The sequence below is a fragment of the Microtus oregoni genome, unplaced genomic scaffold (genome assembly GCF_018167655.1).
Source record: "Microtus oregoni isolate MIOR12 unplaced genomic scaffold, Mior012 000018F_ref0000195, whole genome shotgun sequence".
Taxonomy (NCBI): domain Eukaryota; kingdom Metazoa; phylum Chordata; class Mammalia; order Rodentia; family Cricetidae; genus Microtus; species Microtus oregoni.
The window spans coordinates 23,747,727-23,768,071 of NW_024543077.1; the positions used below are offsets into that span (position 1 = coordinate 23,747,727).

At 45.2% G+C, this 20,345-nt stretch overlaps 1 long non-coding RNA gene and 1 other non-coding gene across 5 annotated transcripts in view; both read right to left on the minus strand.

Moving 5' to 3' along the window:
* LOC121459097 overlaps positions 1–20,345 on the minus strand; it is a 21,776-nt gene continuing 1,431 nt past the window's right edge. For 2 of the 4 annotated variants that reach the window (XR_005975902.1, XR_005975905.1), the window contains exons 2-3: positions 13,601–14,113; positions 12,723–13,511 (exon numbers count right to left, since the gene is read on the minus strand). This is a non-coding gene — a long non-coding RNA (uncharacterized LOC121459097). Of the gene's footprint in view, positions 101–12,722; positions 13,512–13,600; positions 14,114–20,345 lie in introns of those variants that run through there. The other 2 variants (XR_005975903.1, XR_005975904.1) reach the window with 2 other exon arrangements.
* Positions 668–772, minus strand: LOC121459189. The gene has a single exon (XR_005975942.1). It is a non-coding gene; the product is annotated as a small nucleolar RNA U13 (small nucleolar RNA).

Consider the following 20,345-nt stretch of genomic DNA (forward strand, 5'->3'; position numbering starts at 1 on the left):
GTCCAGGTTAAGCAAATTTGTCTTCACAGAAATCCCTTGAAAGTCACCCACGCCATTTTCACTCACCACTGGCTTAAATAGTCACGCGACCACCCTGGGTCTGCAAGACAAAAAGGCCAGGGAGATGGCTCAGTTGGTTGCCACGTTTGATCCCTAAAACTCATGTAAAACTTCAAGACAGAAATGGTGGGTCCCTACAACTTTCCAGCCAGCCAGTCTAGTTCAGTGAGCCCCAGATTTAGTGAGACATCCTGTCTTGAAAAAGAAGGTGAAGGGGCCAGAGAGATGGTTCATTGGTCAAGAGTGAGTGTCTCCTTGGCTTTCATGAAGACCAGAGATCAACCCCCAGCACAAGTAACTAACAACTCCAAAGGATCCATTGCCCTCTTCTGGGGCATGTGTTTCAGTTCAGACACATGTGAACATGCATGCACATAGACACATAAGGAAAAGAAATATTATTTTAAAGATTTATTAATTTATTATGTATACAGTGTTCTGCCTGCATGTATGCCTGCAGGCCAGAAGAGGGCACCAGATCTCATTACAGATGGTTGTGAGCCACCATGTGAGTGCTGGGAATTGAACTCAGGACCTTTGGAAGAGTAGGCAGTGCTCTTACCCACTGAGCCATCTCTCCAGCCCCAAAAAGAAATTTTCTTTTTTATGTCAGATGGGTAATGTGCCCACGTCGTAACAAGGTTTAATGGGCAGCACATATCGCGCACTAGCGTGAAACCCCAATCATTACGCTTATGAACCATGAAAGGATCAAAAAAGAAATATTTTTTAAAATACAAAAAAGAAAGGTGAGGAGTGATTGAGGAAGGCACTGGATGTTGACGCTATACAGACACACACAGACAGATACACACTCTCGCGCACACACACAAGTTCTTTTTTTTTGGATTTTTCGAGACAGGGTTTCTCCATAGCTTTTGGTTCCTGTCCTGGAACTAGCTCTTGTAGACCAGGCTGGCCTCGAACTCACAGAGATCCGCCTGCCTCTGCCTTCCGAGTGCTGGGATTAAAGGCGTGCGCCACCACCGCCCGGCTTCACTTTGGGGTTTTTTGGCAGTGGCCATGTCCTAGAGAAAGAACGGAATACACACACAGGGGCAAGAACTCTAGTGCAAAGTTCCAACCAGCTACTGCAATGCTAAATCGAACTCCTGGAAGAGAGCCCTTCTCCTCGTTTGTGGTTCCTCACAAGACCTCTGAAAGATGAGGTACCTATTCTCCCCACTTCTACCCACCAAAAAGAGAGGGATGACCCAGACCCAGAAACACATTACAAAGAATACTTCGAGAGCAAGGTGGGGAAAGGCAGCTCCTGGCTAGCTGCAATGCTGACATATCTTGTCAGCTAGATTTGTACACTTCACCCTGGCCATTGCCCAGTGTGTCAGCTCTCCCTCTACCAAGGATTCTCTGTTGTCCTCTGTGGCATTTGTATGTGATTCTAGAAATTTCTTCCGACAGCCACATCTGAACTGGTGTTAAAGATTCTGCTGTCCTACAGTTCAGTTCAAGGCTTGAGGCTTGTTAGATACTGCTTTAGGAGATAGAGTTTGAGTATTAAAGTTCCCCATTCTGTTCTCTCTCTCTCTCTCTCTCTCTCTCTCTCTCTCTCTCTCTCTCTCTGTTTTTGTGAGACAGGGACCCTCTATAGCCTTGGCTATCCAGGCACTTGCTATGTGGACCAGGCAGGCCTCAAATGCCGAGTTACTCAAACCACTCCTGGATTCTCCCTCCTATCTTTCTCTTTCTCTCTCTCTCTCTCTCTCTCTCTCTCTCTCTCTCTCTCTCTCTTTAAAGTACAAAATCTAGGCCGGGCGGTGGTGGCGCACGCCTTTAATCCCAGCACTCGGGAGGCAGAGGCAGGCGGATCTCTGTGAGTTCGAGACCAGCCTGGTCTACAGAGCTAGTTCCAGGACAGGCTCCAAAGCCACAGAGAAACCCTATCTCGAAAAAAACCAAAAAAAAAAAAAAAAAAAAAAAAAACCAAAAAAAAAAAAAAAGAAAGTACAAAATCTAAAATTGATTTTATTTTTTTTCTCCCTCCTATCTCTTAAGCATCACTTAAGCGAGTCTACCTGTCTGTGGGATGTTCCTATCTTCCTGAGGAGTGGTCTCTCAGCCAAATGACTCACCAGCATAACTGGGTTAACTCTTTTGTTTTAGATAGTTTAGAATGTTCTGTCTCCACCCAGGTCAGAGAAGTAGCTTTCCCTAATGGGCTTCCACAGAGCCCTTACCGAGCTTTCTGTAACTGTAGACCAAAGTCTTTGTTTCTTAGACTCTTTAGCTGCCTGACCTGACCTGTGACTTAATTCTAATTAACAAGCTGTGGCAAGAATTATAAACCAGGCACAGTGGCACATGCCTTTAATCCCGGTTCTTGGGAGGCACGGCAGGTGGATCTCTGTGAGTTTGAGACCAACCCGGTCTACAGAGTAAGTTCCAGGACAGCCAGGACTCTATAGAGAAACCATGTCTCAAAAGACAAAAAAATTAGAAAAAAAGGCAGAAGAAGGATGTCTATATACTTATATACTTACATGTTCTATACTTAGTAATATCATTTTACAAGCCACTGTCATGTATGTGGCCTGGCTTCGACTGGACTATTACTGTCTGGTACAGGTATGCTTCTTTCATCCTTACGTTGGAAAAGCTAAGGCAGTGAGAATCAAGAGCTCGGTGGTAGAGCATTTGCTTAAAGAGAATAAGGCCTAGATTCCAGCCTAGCACTGCAAAGAAAAAGAGAGGGTCACGGCGGGGGGGGGGGGGGGGGCGACAGTAGCTGGCAAGAGAGCACCCATGCAGAGAACCCCAGTCTCCAAACAATGCCTGCCCAACCAAGCACCAGCATGGAAGGCTTGTGATTAGATGGAGACAGAAATACAATCTTTCAAGCTGTCACCTAAATGATGTGTGCATCTTACTGTAACTATCTGTTATGATTCTCTCCCCTGCCTCAGTGCTGGAGGTCAATCCAGAGCTTTGCCTATGCTGGCTAGGCAAATACTCTACCACTGAGCTATATCCAACCCATTGTAAAGTGTGTGTGCGCGCGCGCGCGCATGTGTGTGTGTATGTGTGTGTGTGAGTGCGCACACGCACATAAACAGTACCTGTGGAGGCCAGAATTTCAGTCCTTGGGGCTGGAATTACTCTTAACTGCTGAGCCATTGCTCCACACCTGCCTTCCTCCCCCATTTATTTTATTATAAGTCATCAGTAATCATGACAGCACCAGTGAATAATAACAGGTAGTAAATCTTTACTGCATGGGGGCTGGAAGTTCAGCCAGGCCTTGCAGGAGCTGGGTCAGGAAATCAAGGAAGTCCCCAGCGAAGGAGGGTGTTTCTACGCCTGTGAGCCAGAATTCTCTAGTGTGACATTGTGAAATAGACATTTGGCCTTCATTTCCTGGCATACAACTTAAAACAAAACAAAACAAAACCCCCTTGGACTCTCCAAAGGGTAAGAACAAATAGGATAGTTAGTGCTCTGGTGTCAGCAATAGGGTGATCTTTTCCATGGGAAAAACATGTCAGTCAGCACTGACTTGTTTAATAGACTGGGAAGCAGAAGTTAAGGCAATGATTGTCGGTATCGGGCAGGACCGTACCTAATGACTCTTAATGACGCATCTGATGTCAGGGTCCTAAAGATGAGCTTGGGGTAGGAGGGGAGTTTGCTATATCTCTTTGTTTTTTCCCTAATGTCTCTTTCACTACTATCGGTTTCCTTACTTGCTTACTGGGACAGACAGCTGAGCCTTGCTTGTTAAGGGCTTCCAGGATTTGACCCTAACAACTGGTACTGACGCCTCCTTAAGCAAGTAGAGGTCACTGTATGGGCTGAGCTAGGACCCAAAGAACTGTTCCCAGTTTTTTAGTTTTAGTTTTAACAGTACTTGGGTTGCTACCCCACCTCCCAAGCTGTGCTCAGCCAATGCTCCCTTCCCCCAAGGCCAATCAAAGAAATAAGAAATGGTAGACTGCAGAGAGAAGGGACTAGCTCGGCCAGCCACCTTGCTTTAAGGTGCCACTAGAGCTTCAGGTTTAAACAGAGGAAAGCCAGAGCCCCGGGGAGGTGTGTAGTTATAGCCCTGGTCTAGGTGTGGTCTTGTTGATCTTTGTCTCCCAGGTGAGTGGAGGAAGTCCTTGTCTCTGGAGGGGACAGAGCGGTTCTCTAAGCTGCAGCCTCACCTTCACAGAGAACCGCCCTCTTCTGGGGAAAGGAGTGCTCTGTCAGGGGAGGGTTCTGCTGTTTCTAGAATACAAAGGGACACAGGAGGAAAGGTTAAGGAGGGTGACTCATCATCTCTGTGCCTTCAGCAAAAAAAAAAAAAAAAAAAAAAAGTAAAGGCTCGGTGAGAGTGGAAGGCAGGTCGCTGGTTATCACCTGTTCTTCCTCCCCGGAGGCTCAGGTCAGGGGTCACTGCTTTTTAGCAAAAGTGACTTCTAGGACCAAACCAGAATAGAGCCAATCATCCTAACCCGAACTAAAACTTTAAAGAAGCAGTTTCCCTGATGGACCAGTTTTTCCTTAAAATTGGAGGTTCCAGTCTCCACCACAAGGAAGTGCTTTCTCTCACTTTGGCCCTCACAGAACAGTGACCTGGTGGAAGCTGATGTTAATCAGGTGTTCTTGTTTCCTTGTTCCCACCTCACAAACCCCACTGTTCTCTGCAGGGCCCAGGAGGGCGGGGGAGGGGGTTTCTCATTCCTTTCAGGAAAACAGAGACTGCTCCATTCAGGAATCTTAAAGTCAATTATGCCTGTGACTAAATTCATTGTAATTTTGTTTTTGACAGTACACAATAAAGCCCGCAGAAAACCCAATAGGCGGGGTTCTGGGGTGGGGTCTCTGAGAGGGCCCTGCAGAGGGGGAGAGGTTTGAAACTCGTCTGAGTTCCTCACTCGGTATACCCTTCCTTCGGGGCAGTGGTTCCCAGCCTTCCAGACAATGTGACCCTTAACACAGCTCCCCCTGAACTAAAGGTCAGAATAATAATGTAAATATCTGTGTTTTCCAATGGCCTTAGGTGACCCCTGTGAAAGGGTCACTTGACCCCACAAGGAGTCGTGACCCACAGGTTGAGAACTGCTGTTCATGGGCACCTTTCATGGTACCCCCCTTACAAAAGCAAACAGGCAAATAGTTTCCTTGAGCTCTCTAAACTGTTCTCCAAACTCACCAACCCAAAGGGTTTTAGAGCTGACAGGTAGGTAGAGGTAAGAGAGAAAGTTTATTAAGACTGGTATATAACAATGGTAGAGACAGGAGAGACAGGATTTGGCTTCTCTTGAACCCTTAAGTCTACTTTGGTTGGTGTTTGGCCAGAGGCAACTGGGAAGGTACAACTTTGAATTTCCTAATAGAGACAGATTGGGTCCTCAGTCCTAGACAGGTCCCAGGACAGGATCTGGTTCAGCCTTGACTGGGCTCACTTCTAATTCCATCAGCCTACTGATTGGCAAGGGAGGGAGATTTCCACCAGCAACAGGCTTGTGAGGTGAAATGTGATAGGATCTAAACCAAACCATATTATGTCTGTCTATCTATCTGTCTGTCTATCTGTCTATCTATCTATCTATCTATCTATCTATCTATCTAGGTCTATCTATCTATCTATCTATCTATCTATCTATCTATCTAGGTCTGGCCAAACTTAAACTCACCATCCTCTGTCTGTACCAAAACTTTATATACATTATTTTGGTTGATGACAACAAGCTCAAGCTCAGAAAATAGTATGAGATGGGTAATCTTGAATTTTTATTTTATTTTAGAGACAGGGTATAACGTAGCCTACAAATTCACCACGTAGCCCAAGTTGACCAAGCTCCTTCTGCTTCTACCTTCCTGGTGCAGGTATGTGCTACGAATCTGATTATAGGTATATACTAGGGACTAAATCGTAAATGCAAGACAAAAACTACCAACTGAGATAGAGCCCTAGCCGGGAAGTTCCCCCACCACAACATTTGTTCAGTGTGTGTGTGTGTAGAATAATTCATGGGAGTTGGTTTTCTCCTTCTACCATGGAGCTTTGGGGGTCTAACTCAGGTGTCAGGTTTAGAGCAGGTACCCTTACACACTGAGCCATCTCCCCAGTCCACCGATGCTATGTACTTACTCTTCACAAAGCTATGTCACAAGAGGTTTTGCCCAAGGTGCACCTGCAGTGACAGGAAAATGCCTGAGCCTGTGACTGCTCACCACAGGGCTGTTTTTATTTTTTTCTTTTTTTTTTCTTTTTTTTTATATCTTTTTTTTTATTAAATTTATTTATTTATTAAGGATTTCTGCCTCGTCCCCACAACCGCTTCCCATTTCCCTCCCCCTCCCCCGATCAAGTCCCCCTCCCTCATCTGCTCGAAGAGCAATCAGGGTTCCCTGACCTGTGGGAAGCCCAAGGACTGCCCACCTCTATCCAGGTCTCGTAAGGTGAGCATTCAAACTGCCTAGGCTCCCACAAAGCCAGTACGTGCAGTAGGATCAAAAACCCACTGCAATTGTTCTTGAATTCTCAGTATTCCTCATTGTCCGCTATGTTCAGCTAGTCCGGATTTATCCCATGCTTTTTTCAGACCTAGGCCAGCTGGCCTTGGCTGTTTTTAATTGCAGTTCAAATGCTTGAAGGCAGGAGAGAAAGAATCTGTGGTCCAAGGTGCTGGAGTAGAACAACCACCCGGAAGCAGGGAAGACAATCTGAGGGGAGATTGAGCCCTTCCCTTTGGCTATCTGAAGATGGAGACAATAGATCCCAAAGAACTGGAATTTCCCAGGAATCTTCCTTTAGGACTGTGATGCCTGAGGCCAGCCAGAGGAAGAGCCTGTGTCCCAGGAAAAAGTTTCACAATTGGACTGCTTGTCGGTCCACCTTGCAAGACAGATTGGCGCCAAGACAGGGATGGACCAATGATGCCAGAGACACACCTTGGCCGGGAATACTTAGGTATGCCATCCGCCTGCCCTCTGCTTTAGCCTGAACTGTATGTCGATAACCTAAAAAAGGACATACGGGCCATGAACCATGTTGTTTATTCCGTTCCCTGGTGGACCCTCTCTCTGCTTTTCATTCTGCTTGTCTCTCCATATAGTGGAGAGGTGACCGAATCTAGGTTATTTGGATTGCCAGGGTCTATGCTTTGACACTTAAAATTCTGGTAACATTAATATGCAACTGTAAAAATAAGACTTCTATAACCTGTTATAAAGCATTTATGATTATTTATTATTATTATTACTACTACCAGAAATGGAGCCCCAAACACAAATCCAAAATACAGAACACATACACCTTTTTTTTTCTAGATAGGGTTTCTCTGTGTAGCCTGGCTGTCCTGAAACTCCTTTGGTAGACCAGGCTGGCCTCGAACTTACTAAAATCCACCTGCCTCTGCCTCCCAAAAGCTGGGATTAAAGGTCCACATTTTTTTTGCTGACCTCCAACCCTCTATGTAGCTGAGCATGACCTCACACTTATAATCCTCCTGCTTCCAGCAGCGACCTCCAGGGTTGGCGGAATCTGTGGGTTTGACTATGGCTGACCCTTTCACTTGGTGAAGACTTCTGACTTGTGTAAATGAGAAAATCTGCAGAGTCAGAAGAATGAGGTGGGAACACAATATGGAACACAAATAAAAAACTCAAATGTATTTCAGAAGAGTACCAGTCAGCTGAAAAGCATGGGAGGCAGAACTTACGGAAGTAAGTTTTAAGGAGGGGGTATTTTGATCTTAAACCCGCAGACCAACGGGAAGAGACAAGCAGGAGTTAATTCTCAGTGGTAAGGTTGCTCTCTGCACTGACCTGCAGCCATATTCTAGGCTAAGTACTCATTCTCCCTGGCGGTGGGAAGGGAGGCAGGCTTCTCCGGGTTAGAAAGGAGAGGCAGGGATATCAGAAGTGGGAACTGGAAGGAGGTGCTGGAGTGTTGGACTGAAACCGGAAGTATCAGAATATATGCATTCCACTCCCCCTTCACTCACTCTCTCTCTCACACACATATATTCATTTTTTTTCAGACACAGACTCTTCTCATAGCCCCCAAAGGCCTCAAACTCCCAGCCCCCCTGCCTTAGTGTTCTAAGTACTGGAATTATAGCTGTATAGCTCTTTCCCATGACACCCTGCTTGAATTTGTGATTTTCAACATATGAAGGCATGTGCATGTGTGTGTATGTGTGCATGTGTGCGTGTGTGTATGTGTGCATGTGTGTGTATGTGTGCATGTGTGTATGTGTGCATGTGTGTGTATGTGTGCATGTGTGTGTATGTGTGCATGTGTGTGTATGTGTGCATGTGTGTGTATGTTTCACCTCTGCTGAGAAACCCGGAAGCAATGATGGTCGAGTAGCAATGAACCAGCCTTGAGCCCAACTCAGTGTCGATAAATGAGGCCCTTTTCCACTGAGAATAGCCAGGGCTGGAACAGGGAAAATGTAACATGCCCCTGAAACAGTAAGAAAATCTAAGAATCATAGAGACGGAGGAGGGAACCAGTTTAGGGAGTTATTGGCTCCTGGATGCTGCAGGGGAAGAGGGAGTCATTGTCCTCACTGTGTACCCTCGGGTGGGTCTACCAGTTTGAATCAATAGTTCCTTCGCCCAAGGTCACATGAGCCACTGTGATTAAACTCAGTGGATCACAAAACAAAACAAAAAGGCATGAGGGGCTGGAGGGAGAGATGGCTCAGAGGTTAAGAGCATTTGTTGCTCTTGGAGAGGATCCAAGTTTCCTTCTTAACACTCACCTAGTGACCTACAGCCATCCTAACTGCAGCTCCAAGGGATCCAATGCCCTCTTCTGGTCTCTGTGGGTACCAGGCACACATGGAACACATGTACACATTCAGGCAAAACACTCATATACATAAAACTTATAAAATATACAAAAAACAGGACATGAACGTGAACAATGGACTTGTGCAGAAGAGGAGGGATTGAAAAGGGGGAGACGAGGGAGGAGGGGGAAGTAAGCAGAATGTATCCATGCACTGTATAGATGAAATTGTCTATAAATTTAATTTTAAAAAAAGCCAGTATGTCTAACTCCCTCTGGGTAAATCTGAGAATTTTTTCACTAATAGTAATAATGGGCGATTAAGGCACTAACTGAAGCGGGATTCCAAACATCTGGGGTTCTGTAAGTAAAGGAACCAATAGAATCAACTGGAGGGACGCTCTTTCGGCTGTAGAACACAGCAGAGAAATGGAGAAGAAATGGCGGAGTACGGAGGTGCAGGATGAAGGTTTGGAGGACTGGACGTCCTCCTGTTTTGATACATTTGATAGATTTATCAACCACAGGGTAGAAATAACACCCACAGTGGAGAGTTTGGGGGGGGGCATCGTCTCAACCATGTGACCGAGATTAACAAAAGAAGCCAATGCTTAAACCATGTTACTTGACACCTGCACTGAGAAAGGCATAAAGCCACTTTTGAATGTGACTGTCAGGAACAAACAGCTTCCATCTCAGTGTGACAGCAGACAATACCAAACTGCGAACTCTAAAACAGCGGCCTTTACTTTTAAAAAAGGCCAAGACTACTAAAGACAAATGCAGAGTAACCAGGTAAAAAAAAAAAAAAAAGCCAGATAAGCCAGGTGGTGGTAGCATTCGCCTTTAATCCAAGCACTTGGGAGGCAGAGGTAGGTGGATCTCCGAGTTAAGGCCAGCCTGCCTGGCCTATGAAGTGAATTCCAGGACAGCCAGGGCTACACAGAGAAAGCCTGTATCAAAAAAAGAAAGGACGAAAGGAAGGAAAGAAAGCCAGCCAGAGAGGTTAACCAAATACAACCAATGTCTGATCCTCATTTGAGTTTAGGAAAGCTTGTTTCTGGTGAAGGACATTATCTGACAAGTAGAAACTATAAACAGCCGGTGTGTTAGATAACACTTCTCAACTAACTGTGCTCACTTCTAACGTGTCCTTAGGACACACACTGAGGTTCGTAGGGGCCAATGGGCAACGGCTCTGCAACTCACTATCACATAACTCAAGGAAAATAAAATACAAGTGTATGGGAAAGGGTTGTGTGGGGCTGGAGAAACAGCTTGGTAGTTAAGAGAACTTGCTGCTTTTCTAGAGGATCATGTTCAGTTCCCAGCACCCGCACTGGGAGGTTCACAGCTGTTTATAATCCCAGCTCTACTGGATCTGATGCCCTCTGTTGGCTGCCTCAGGCGCCTGTGCTGCCCACGCCTGCACAAAATCTAATTGGTCTTAATGATAAAAATCCCAGAGTCTGATATCGGGGCGAATGCTGAAAGATCGGAGAAGCAGAGCAGAAGACCACTAGAGAGTTTTCTTTAGAGGCAGGAAGGGGAGAAAAGCAGTCATGCGTATGCATGTATATGGATATAAATTCATATATGAATATGTGAAAAATAGTGAATTGAACTGTAGAGTCTGGGTGGTAAAGAGTATATTGGATTTCTTTGTTTTTCAAGACAGGGTTTCTCTGTAGCTTTAGAGCCTGTCTGGAATTAGATTTGGAAAACCAGGCTGGCCTCAAACTCACAGAGATCCACTTGCCTCTGCCTCCCTAGTGTTGGGATTAAAGGTGTGTGCCACCACTGCCTGGCCGATTTCTTTGTATTATTCTTAAATTTCCCTGTAAGGCTGAAATTATATTAACGTTAAAAATTATGAGCCGGAGGTCAGGCATGGTGGTGTACATCTTTAATCCCAGAACTCAGGAGGCAGAGGCAGGTGGAAGATCTGAGTTCCAGGTCAGCCAGGACTGTACAGTGAGATCCTGTCTCCAAAAATTTTAAAAATATTACGGACTAACATAATAGTCTATACGTTGGCATGAGCCTGGCCTGAAGTGGCTTCGTCTTCTTATTAAGGTGGCACACCTACTCACTACAGAATAAGCAATGGCTGTGTAGCTGTACGGTACTGAATATACCTGTCTCACATACAAGACACGGTCGAGTCAAGCCTGCGTTCTTTGTAATCTCTTTCCATTTACTGAATGGCCCCTCTGAGATGGGGCGATGACTTGATGGACAAAAGGACTTGGTGCACAAGCCTGACCTAATTCCACCCCCAGAACCCACACTAACGCAGTGGCGTGCAGCCCTAATCCCAGCACTCCTGCAGAGAGGTGGGAGATGGGGACCGAGAATCGGACCAAAGCTTGCAGACAACTTAGCCTGGAGTAGAAGCTACAGGAGAAACTGTCCCAGAAACAAGGTGGAAGGAGAGAAAAGACTCCTGAAGCCATCCCACTCCAACCACATGCCTGAAGGACCCCTTCTCCATATCTCTGTGTGTGCGTGTGTGTGTTTTCAGAAAAAAAGGGAGGGAGGAAGAGAAGAAAGATAAAGGCTTTTGTCTTTTTTAAAGCATTTATTTGTTTGAGAGCGTCTCCATGCTCACTTAAACAATGAGACAAAATAAAATTTTCTTCCCTAGTTGCTTCCTGTGGAGGATTTGGTCACAGTGACTTTCCAATTTCCAGCACCCGAAAAAAAAAAAAAAAAAAAGGCGTGTAAAGCGCGAATGTGTTTCATTAGACAACGGAGCAAAGCCGACGGAGTGCCGGGTGCCCGCAGAAAGAACGGAAATGGGCATCTAAGAACAAACCTGTCCCGAGGAGGAATGCCACCGCTTTACTGGCCTAGATAATGGACAACTAGAACTAAAAGCATTGAAGTCGCAACTAAGGACAAAGTGTAATTGTTCTCTCCGAACAAAAAGTTTAACCGTAGAAGCAGAAAACACCTAGAAAAAGACAATGGAGTGCTTAATTCTGGGACTGCCTAACCCTATTGTAAGCGAGCCATTTTGGCCGCAGAAGTTCAGAGCTACTGATCAGGCAAGCTAGGACATTAATCATAAATGCGGAGCCAGAAGTGATAGGATGTCTGGGATTTATATCAAATAATAAAAGAAGAAAGTGTGAGGATGTAGAGGAAGGAAGACAGACAGCTCAAAAGTCAATAGCTCTTGCGTTGGTCGTGTTGCTCAGTGGGCGGGGCGCTTGCACAAAGACCCGTGTCCCCCGTTCCTACCTAAGCAGAGACCCAGGCGTGGTGTTACATGCCTGTAACCCCTGTACTCTGCAGGTTCAGACAGGAGGACTGTCAAAGCCAGTGTCTGTCTGGGTTACACAGTGAATTCCCACTCGGTCCTGAGTGAGAAAAGAAAACTATCCATAATAAAAAGTTTGAAAGCACACAAAACCAGGCTGGGTACGACAAAATCATTGTATCTGAGATCACTCCTCTATCTTCAGGGTTCCCTAAAAATAAGATGGGTGGTTGGCTTTAGAAATGGTTCGGTGGTTCCGAGCACGGGCTGAACTCCTAGCGGCGGGAAGATCGCCAACTGACAGAGCGATAACCGAGCTCCAGAGGATCCAAAGTCCTGCTCTGGCCTCTGAGGGCACCAGGCGCACATGTGATACATAGACATATAGGCATGACACCCATACACATAGAAAATAACTTTTTTTTTTTGTTTTTTTTGTTTTTCGAGACAAAAAAAGCTGGGCGGTGGTGGCGCACGCCTTTAATTCCAGCACTCGGGAGGCAGAGGCAGGCGGATCTCTGTGAGTTCGAGACCAGCCTGGTCTACAGAGCTAGTTCCAGGACAGGCTCCAAAGCCACAGAGAAACCCTGTTTCGAAAAAACCAAAAAAAAAAAAAAAGTTTTTAATAATAATAAAAAAAAAGGTTTTGGACTGGAGAGATGGTTCAGTGAATCGCTGGCTAAGATGTACCGTTCTTGCAGAGGTTCCAAGTTCAGTTCCCAGCATGCATCTTGGGAGGCTCCTGAGTGCTGTCTCCAAGGACAGCTTCACTTTTGTGCGTGTACCCACATATAAGCACATAGTTAAAAAAATGTAGCTTACTTTATAAAGAAAAAAGAAAGGAAAGAATTTCTTGTCTTTAAGAATAGTACCCATGCCTCAGCTCCTCAGATCGCCGGGGCTGAGCTGCGCGTTTCCGAAAGAGAGCAGCGGCGCTCGGGAAGATGGTGGCGAGCAGATAAAAAAGATTTGCTCCTACCTGGACCTCACTGATTGGGCTGCCAGTTGCAGATCTGTGTTCAAGTTGAGTGGACTAGGTGAAAGCTCCTTGGATCCGCTGGCCACTGAGTCTCAGAAACGCCATTGCCATGCGATGCTGCAGGGCAGGGTCTGGCGTACGGTAGTGAAAAGTGGAGACAGGAGGAGGAAAGCAAATACAAGAACTGGCTGAGCTGATACCTGCAAATCTTAGCAGTACTGACAATTTCAACGCCAAACCAGATAAACACGCTATTTTAAAGGAAACAGTGAGACAGGTACATCAAGGAAAAACTGTTTCCAGCGATGGTGATGTTCAGACAGTTGACGTGTCTTCTACAGGACAGGCAGTCACTCGTAAAGAATCTTTAGGGCCGCTATTACTACAGGCATTGGACAGTTTTCGTTTGGGTGGATCGAGGGGGCAGCATCGTATTTGCGTCAGAAAATATCACGCAGTATCTGCAGTACAAGCAGGAGGACCTAGTTAACACAAGTGTCTACAGCATCTTACCTGGGGAAGGGGGGAAAGGACTTCCTTTAACACTTACCCAAATCGACAGTTAATGGAGTGAGTTTCTTTGACTAACGAGGTCCAGAGACAAAAAGCCATCCTTGTGTACTGATGAAAACACGATATTTTGGAAGACATGAATGTCAGTCCTGAAGCTCCCAGGGATATGAAACACCGCAGTTCTTAGCCCGCCCTGTCTCAGCTTCGAGCTCCTTTGGAAGCAGGGCAAGACTTGCAGTGCTGTGTAATCTGCGTGGCACACCGGGTAACTACAGGGGAAAGGGCCTTCCTGCCAAGTCTGGGAGCCTTGGTACTGGCATGACCTTTCAGGAAAGATTGTCGATATAGATACAAACTCACTCAGATCTGCCACGAGGCCTGGCGTTGACGATATCATCGAAAAGTGTATCCAGAGATTCTTCTGTCAGAACGACGGGCATTCATGGTCCCAGAAGCATCACTATTCCAGTCCATGCTGAAACCCCATCGCTTCTCATTGGCGGATGGAGCTCTCGTGAGGGCGGAGACAAAAGCGATCTTTCCCGAAATCCTGGAACGAATGATCGAATGATCGTCATGGCTTCCTCTCCACCCACTTTCTTCAGAGGTGATGTCACTAACGGTACCCACACACTCAGGACGCTTTGCTGTTGATATGCAAAGCGAGAAAAGGCAGGAAAGTTGTTGAATTCCATGAAGTGAATTTAGAGTCTTAAGAAATGTTTTCTTTAAGGTTATATTTTTTTTTCTAAAAGTTAGTATTTTCCACTAAATTATTGCTTCTTGGATAAGGCCAGGGTGTGTGGTGTGTGGAAGAGGAGGGCTAGGGTGGTGGTGTGTTGGGGGAATAGTGGATACCTTGTTACCTTTTATTCTAGTGGCATAGTTACATTGCTTCTAGGAACTGAATTGAGAATAAAAATAAAAAAGAATGGAACATATGTATTTTATGTACTCTTTGTGTTAGAGGGCTTTCAAAATGAAAACTAAAATGAACTATGCCAATCCTTGTACATCAAATATAGTAAATAATATGGAACAGATGTCAGAGTTTTAAAATCCAGTTTACTGAGGTTGGAGTGTAGCCCAGTGGTCAGTGTTTGCCTAGCACGGGGAAGTCCCGGGTTCAACATTTATCCATGTAGCTTGGAAGGGACCAAGCATTCCTGTCTTTCAAGAAAATACGAAGGGCTGGGATGGTGGTGGTGCATACCTTTAATCCCAGCACTCGGGAAACAGAGGCAGGCGGATCTCTGGGAGCCTGCCCTACAGAGCGAGTTCCAGGACAGCCAAGGCTACACAGAGAAAACCCTGTCTCGAAAAATCAAAAGAAAAAGAAAAATGAAGCCTTGGCTTCTGGAGAACACCTGCGCAGACAATCAGTCACCCCCATTTACAAGCACACGACTGGACTGGAATGCCTTCGATTAACTGCGGTCCCGTCTTTTGAGGAGTATGCTAACTGTACTAATTCATTCTCGATGAAAATGACCCAGCCCTGACTTCACACGTCATAATGCTTGGCCTATAAAAACAATCTGCAAGCCGGGCAGTGGTGGCGCACGCCTTTAATCCCAGCACTCGGGAGGCAGAGGCAGGCGGATATCTGTGAGTTCGAGACCAGCCTGGTCTACAAAGCTAGTTCCAGAACAAGCTCCAAAGTCACAGAGAAACCCTGTCTCGAAAAATCCAAAAAAAAACAAACAGAAAAACAACAACAACAACAAAAAATAAAACAAAACAAAAAAGATCTGCATCAAGATAAACATGTTTAATTCTTCTCACATCTGGTCTCCTACTCCCAGGCTGTGACAGTATTTGTTCTTGTTTCGGGTAAGGGATGATGAATAATTTGTTTTCCGTGCCATTAGGGGTTCATACAGCTAATGATTAACCACCACTGGCTCTTGGAGAGGGAAGCTGACTGGAGAGCCTTAAACACATCAGAGTCCCATCTCAGATGTTGCTCAAGAGGTTGTACAAATCTAACAAACTAGAACCAGACACACATGTCTAATAGCTAGAGACTGGTGCATATCATGCAACCCATGGACAGATTGCTACTCAGCCGTTACAGTGACAAGATGGTTTGTCATAGGCCCCACTCCAACCTTCAATCTCATGTCACCCCCAGAGGTAGCCAGCCTTAATGTTTTCTCGACATTCATCCCATAATATGCAGCCATTCAAAAATTTTTATGCAAAACGACTGCACTGTTTTTACCAGGTATATATGTGTGTTTGTGTGTATGTGTGTGTACAGACAGTTATGGGCCATATGGTGAATCACACATATAACGGCAGTTTTATAAGACTGAATAGACTTGCCAGATGTGGTGGTACACACCTTTAATCCCAGCACCTGAAAAGACAGAGGTGGATAGCCTGGCCTATATTAATGAGTTCTAGACCATCCAGGGGTACACAGGGAGATCTGTTCTTTTTTTTTTTTTTTAAAGATTTATTTATTTTGTTTACAGTGTTCTGTCTGCATGTATGCCTGCAGGCCAGAAAAGGGCACCAGATTTCGTTATAGGTGGTTGTGAGCCACCATGTGGTTGCTGGGAATTGAACTCAGGACCTCTGGAAGAACAATCAGTGCTCTTAACCTCTGAGCCATTTCTCCAGCTCCCGGGAGATCTGTTCTTATGCAAAATAAAATAAAATAAAAAACAAAAACAAAAGTGGCCTAGTGACATCATATCCATTTTGGATAAGAACACTGCACGATGCCTGCATAATAAAATTACCTGACAGCCTGTTTCAGAATGTATTAGCATTGTTAATTGATGAGTCAGGCTGATTTCCTTTATCCTGTAATAATATATTGACAGCATATTATGTCCTTTCCTGTGTTTTTTAGTCATTTGGATTCATTTCGTTAATTATTTTTGTAAACTTCTAATCTGTAGATTCATTTGTCAAACTTTGGAAATATTTGTGTGTGTGTGTGTGTACATACATGTGCCCGACAGCCTGAGGTGGCAGAAGAGGGCATCAGATTCCATGGTGGTTTTGAGCCGTCTGATAAAGGTGCTAAGAATTGAACCAGGTCCTCCTCGAGGTAAGAGCAGTCACCCACCCAGGCATCTCTCCGGCCATGGTCTCATTTAACACCAGGTTGTTCTTACACCTGCATGACCTCTTCTTGAACTAAGTCTGTGTCTCACGTGTGCTCTTATTTACTCTGGCTTCCTTGCGTTTGAGAAAATGAACAAACCAAACTGCTTTCTGACAACAAGCCCATGCTGTCTTGACCTCAAGTGTGAACCACCTCAGCCTCCTGAGTGCTGGGATTAGGAGATGATGTGTATGCCTGGCCCTGCTTTTAAAAACATTCTGGATTTTTCCTTCTACCCAACATACTTTCATTTTATGAAGTGAAATGCGTATAAAGATGATGGAGGAAGGTCATTGGCTAATAAAGGAACTTCCTTGGCCCATTTTATTGGTTGGAAGATAGGTGGGAGGAGTAGGCAGAACAGGACGCTGGGAGGAAGAGGAAGTGACCTCAGTCTCGACAGCTCTCCTCTAGGGAGTGGACGCCTGAGAGAGATGCCATGCTCCTGGCTCCTGGGCAGATGCATGCTATGAAGCTCCGACCCAGGATGGACATAGGCTAGAATCTTCCCGGTAAGCGCACCTAGGGGCGCAACACAGATGATTAGAAATGGGCTAAATTAATATGTGAGAATTAGCCTAGAAGAGGTTAGATAGAAATGGGCCAAGCAGTGATTTAAATGAATACAGTTTGTGTGTTGTTATTTCGGGGCATAAGCTAGCCGAGCAGGCAGCCGGGGTGCTGGGGATGCAGCCCCACCGCCCCCCATATTACTACATAAAGATGTGTGTCTTGTGCTGCTGAATGGCTCAGTAGTAGATCAAGAGCTCACCGGTGAGCTGGTGGCCCGAGTTCCATCTCTGGGACTCATGAAAAAGTGGGAAAGGGGAGCAAGTCCACAAGGCTGTCCTGTCACACACGTCCCTCCCATAGTCTTCACCCACATGATAGAAATACAGATTTCTATCTCTATAACTCTGGGTTCTGATTTGGAAGGCTTTCCTTACTCCAGCATCATACATTTCTCATAAAGAGCGAGGCATAACCTCTTTCTAGGGCACAATCCACCTCTCTTGCAGCACTTTTAGAGCACACTGCTGTGCATTTTAAAAAAAAAATCTCTTTTCAGGGATTGGGAGAGGGGATAGCCCTGGCTGTCCTGAAACTTGCTATGTAGACCAGGCTGACCTCGAACTCAGATATCCACCTGCTTCTGCCTCTCAGGTCCTGGGACTAAAGGTACGTTCCACCACTGCCCAGTTCCAGCTTTATTTTAACTAACACCCCCTCTACTGATTTCCCTGAGCTGTAGCACTGGTTGCCGATTAAAACACTAAACAGAAAAACAGTTGCCTGGGTTTCATCCAGGATCTACAGATCCAGTTCCATGCCAGCCTTTGCTCATTCGCCAACTCCTAAAGATACCATAGAAAAATTTGGCAAAAGGGGCCAGCAAAATGCCTCATTTGGTTAAAGCAGTTGCTATGCAAGCCTGATCTACCTCATATGGTGGGAGAACCAACTCCTAAGATAACTCCCCTGACTTCTGCATGATATAACATGTAGCAGGTGCATATTTTTTAAAAGAACTGTATTAAAGAGTCACAGCATTAGAAAGGTTGAGAACCAATGACTTAGGAGAAAGAGGCAGGCAGTGATTTCTGTGAGTTCAATGCCAGCCCAGTCTACACAATGAAACCATTGCAACAAATAATAAAAAGGTTTTTTATATCTGAGTTTGAATAGTTCTACATTGTTTGAATTTTGTTCTCTTTTCTTTGTTTGTTTATTATTTTACTTCATTTTGTTTTTGTTTTTACAAGACAGACTTTCTCTGTGTAATAGCCATGACTGTCCTGAAACTTGCTTTGTAGACCAGGCTGGCCTCAAACTCACACAGCTCCACCTGCCTCTGCCTCCTGAGTTCTGGGATTAAATACGTGCACCACCACCACCACCAGGCTTGCTTATTTTAAATAGCTGGTGTTAGGGGCTGAAGAGATGACTCAGTAGTTTAGAACATCTGTTGCTCTTGCAGAGGTCTGGGGTCCAGTTCCCAGCACCCATAACTCTATTTCCTGGGGGATCAAACACCCTTTTCTGACCTCTTATGGGCACCAGATATACACATCATGCACATATATGTAATCAGGAAAACACTCATAAAATAAATAAATCTAAACAACAAACCAAAAAAAGAAAAAAACCAACACTGTGGTAGAGTACTTCCTAAGCATGTATGAAGCCAGGAGTTCCATTACCAGAATGTTAAAGAATAAAAGGAAGAGAGAAGGGACTGTGGAGATGGCTCAGTGGCTAAAAATATTCGCTATGCAAACATGAAGACTTGAGTTCGAATCCTCCCACCTACATAAAAGCAAGGTATAGTTGCAGGACCCTGAGTTGGGTTGATCCAGAGAGCAGACTGCAGAAACCTCAGGCTTTCGCTTCCCAATGTGACACCCGTGTACCCCCACCCCACATATACACAAACGGAAGAGTGAACAGAAACCATGCAAAAAAACAGGTGGGGTGAAAATCTAGTAACTTTCAGCATTGAGATCTTGGGTGTCTCTGATCTTAGGTCAAATTCCGACCTGCCAGAAAGACAGGAATTCCTTGAGAGCCAGGCAACATATGCCCAATACCTTGTTTTATGTCTTTTAGCTATGCTATAATTGGATATGTTGTTCAAGTTATCTTGATTTTAAGAAAAATATAATTTATACAATAATTTGGATATTAATGGGAACATTTAAATGTCTCAGAAATTATGAAGCACAACGAAGATACAGGATGTTGAAAGTCACCAGGATACAGGAGGCAGAGGTACGCCTGGTCTACAGAGTGAGTTCTAGGATAGCCAGGGCTACACGTAAAAACCCTGCCTCACCCCCACCCCCCCAAAAAAAACAGCTGTTGAAAATAAAGTAGATAAAGACTGGGCTCAATGAGTTGGTTCTTTGTTCTGTCCCCTGGAGACCAAAGGCCATCATCAGAGGAAAACCAAGATCTCATCCCAAAGGCAGTAAGAGATAGTTTATTCTGAGCCAAACGTGAAAGTGATTGTGGCCTGGGAAACAGAGACACGTTCCACCACGGAAGTTATCACGTAAACTGTTAATCACATCCATTGGTGAAGCAAGTCAGAGCAGGACAGGGAAAGTCTCGGATGCCACAGAGTCGGTGGAAGCTGCCGGTCGGTTAAGTGATTATCTTCTAAGGGTTTTAACTGATAGCCCAAAGAGGCAGGTTAGATGCAGAGTAGGCGATGAATGACTGTGGCTGGGACTTGAGAGAGATCAGGTCAATTTGGCTCTGCATATGTATCCCAGCTCTCCCCAACCAAACATTCTCTAATCTGGCAACCAGTCCACAGGAACCACACTGTGTTGCTTTTTCAGGGAACTTCAGTCCAAATCACCCAGGTAAATAAAAGTGACTTCCACTGTGGAATAAGAATGAGTGGTGTGTGTGTGTGTGGACTTCCTAGAAAGTGCTCAAAAGCAAAAGCAGCCCTGACAGCTGCCTGCACCTGAAGAAGAGAATTACCTGATAATGTTGATAAACTCACAAGATGGCTGGCCCTTGAAAAGACAATGACTAGCGTGCTCCCCCCCACCCTCCCCCACCCCCGCCCAGATCTGAGATGTGACGAGATGATTGCAGGTCCCCTGTGCAGTGTTTGGAGCCCAACCTACATATTTTATAAATATCAGCC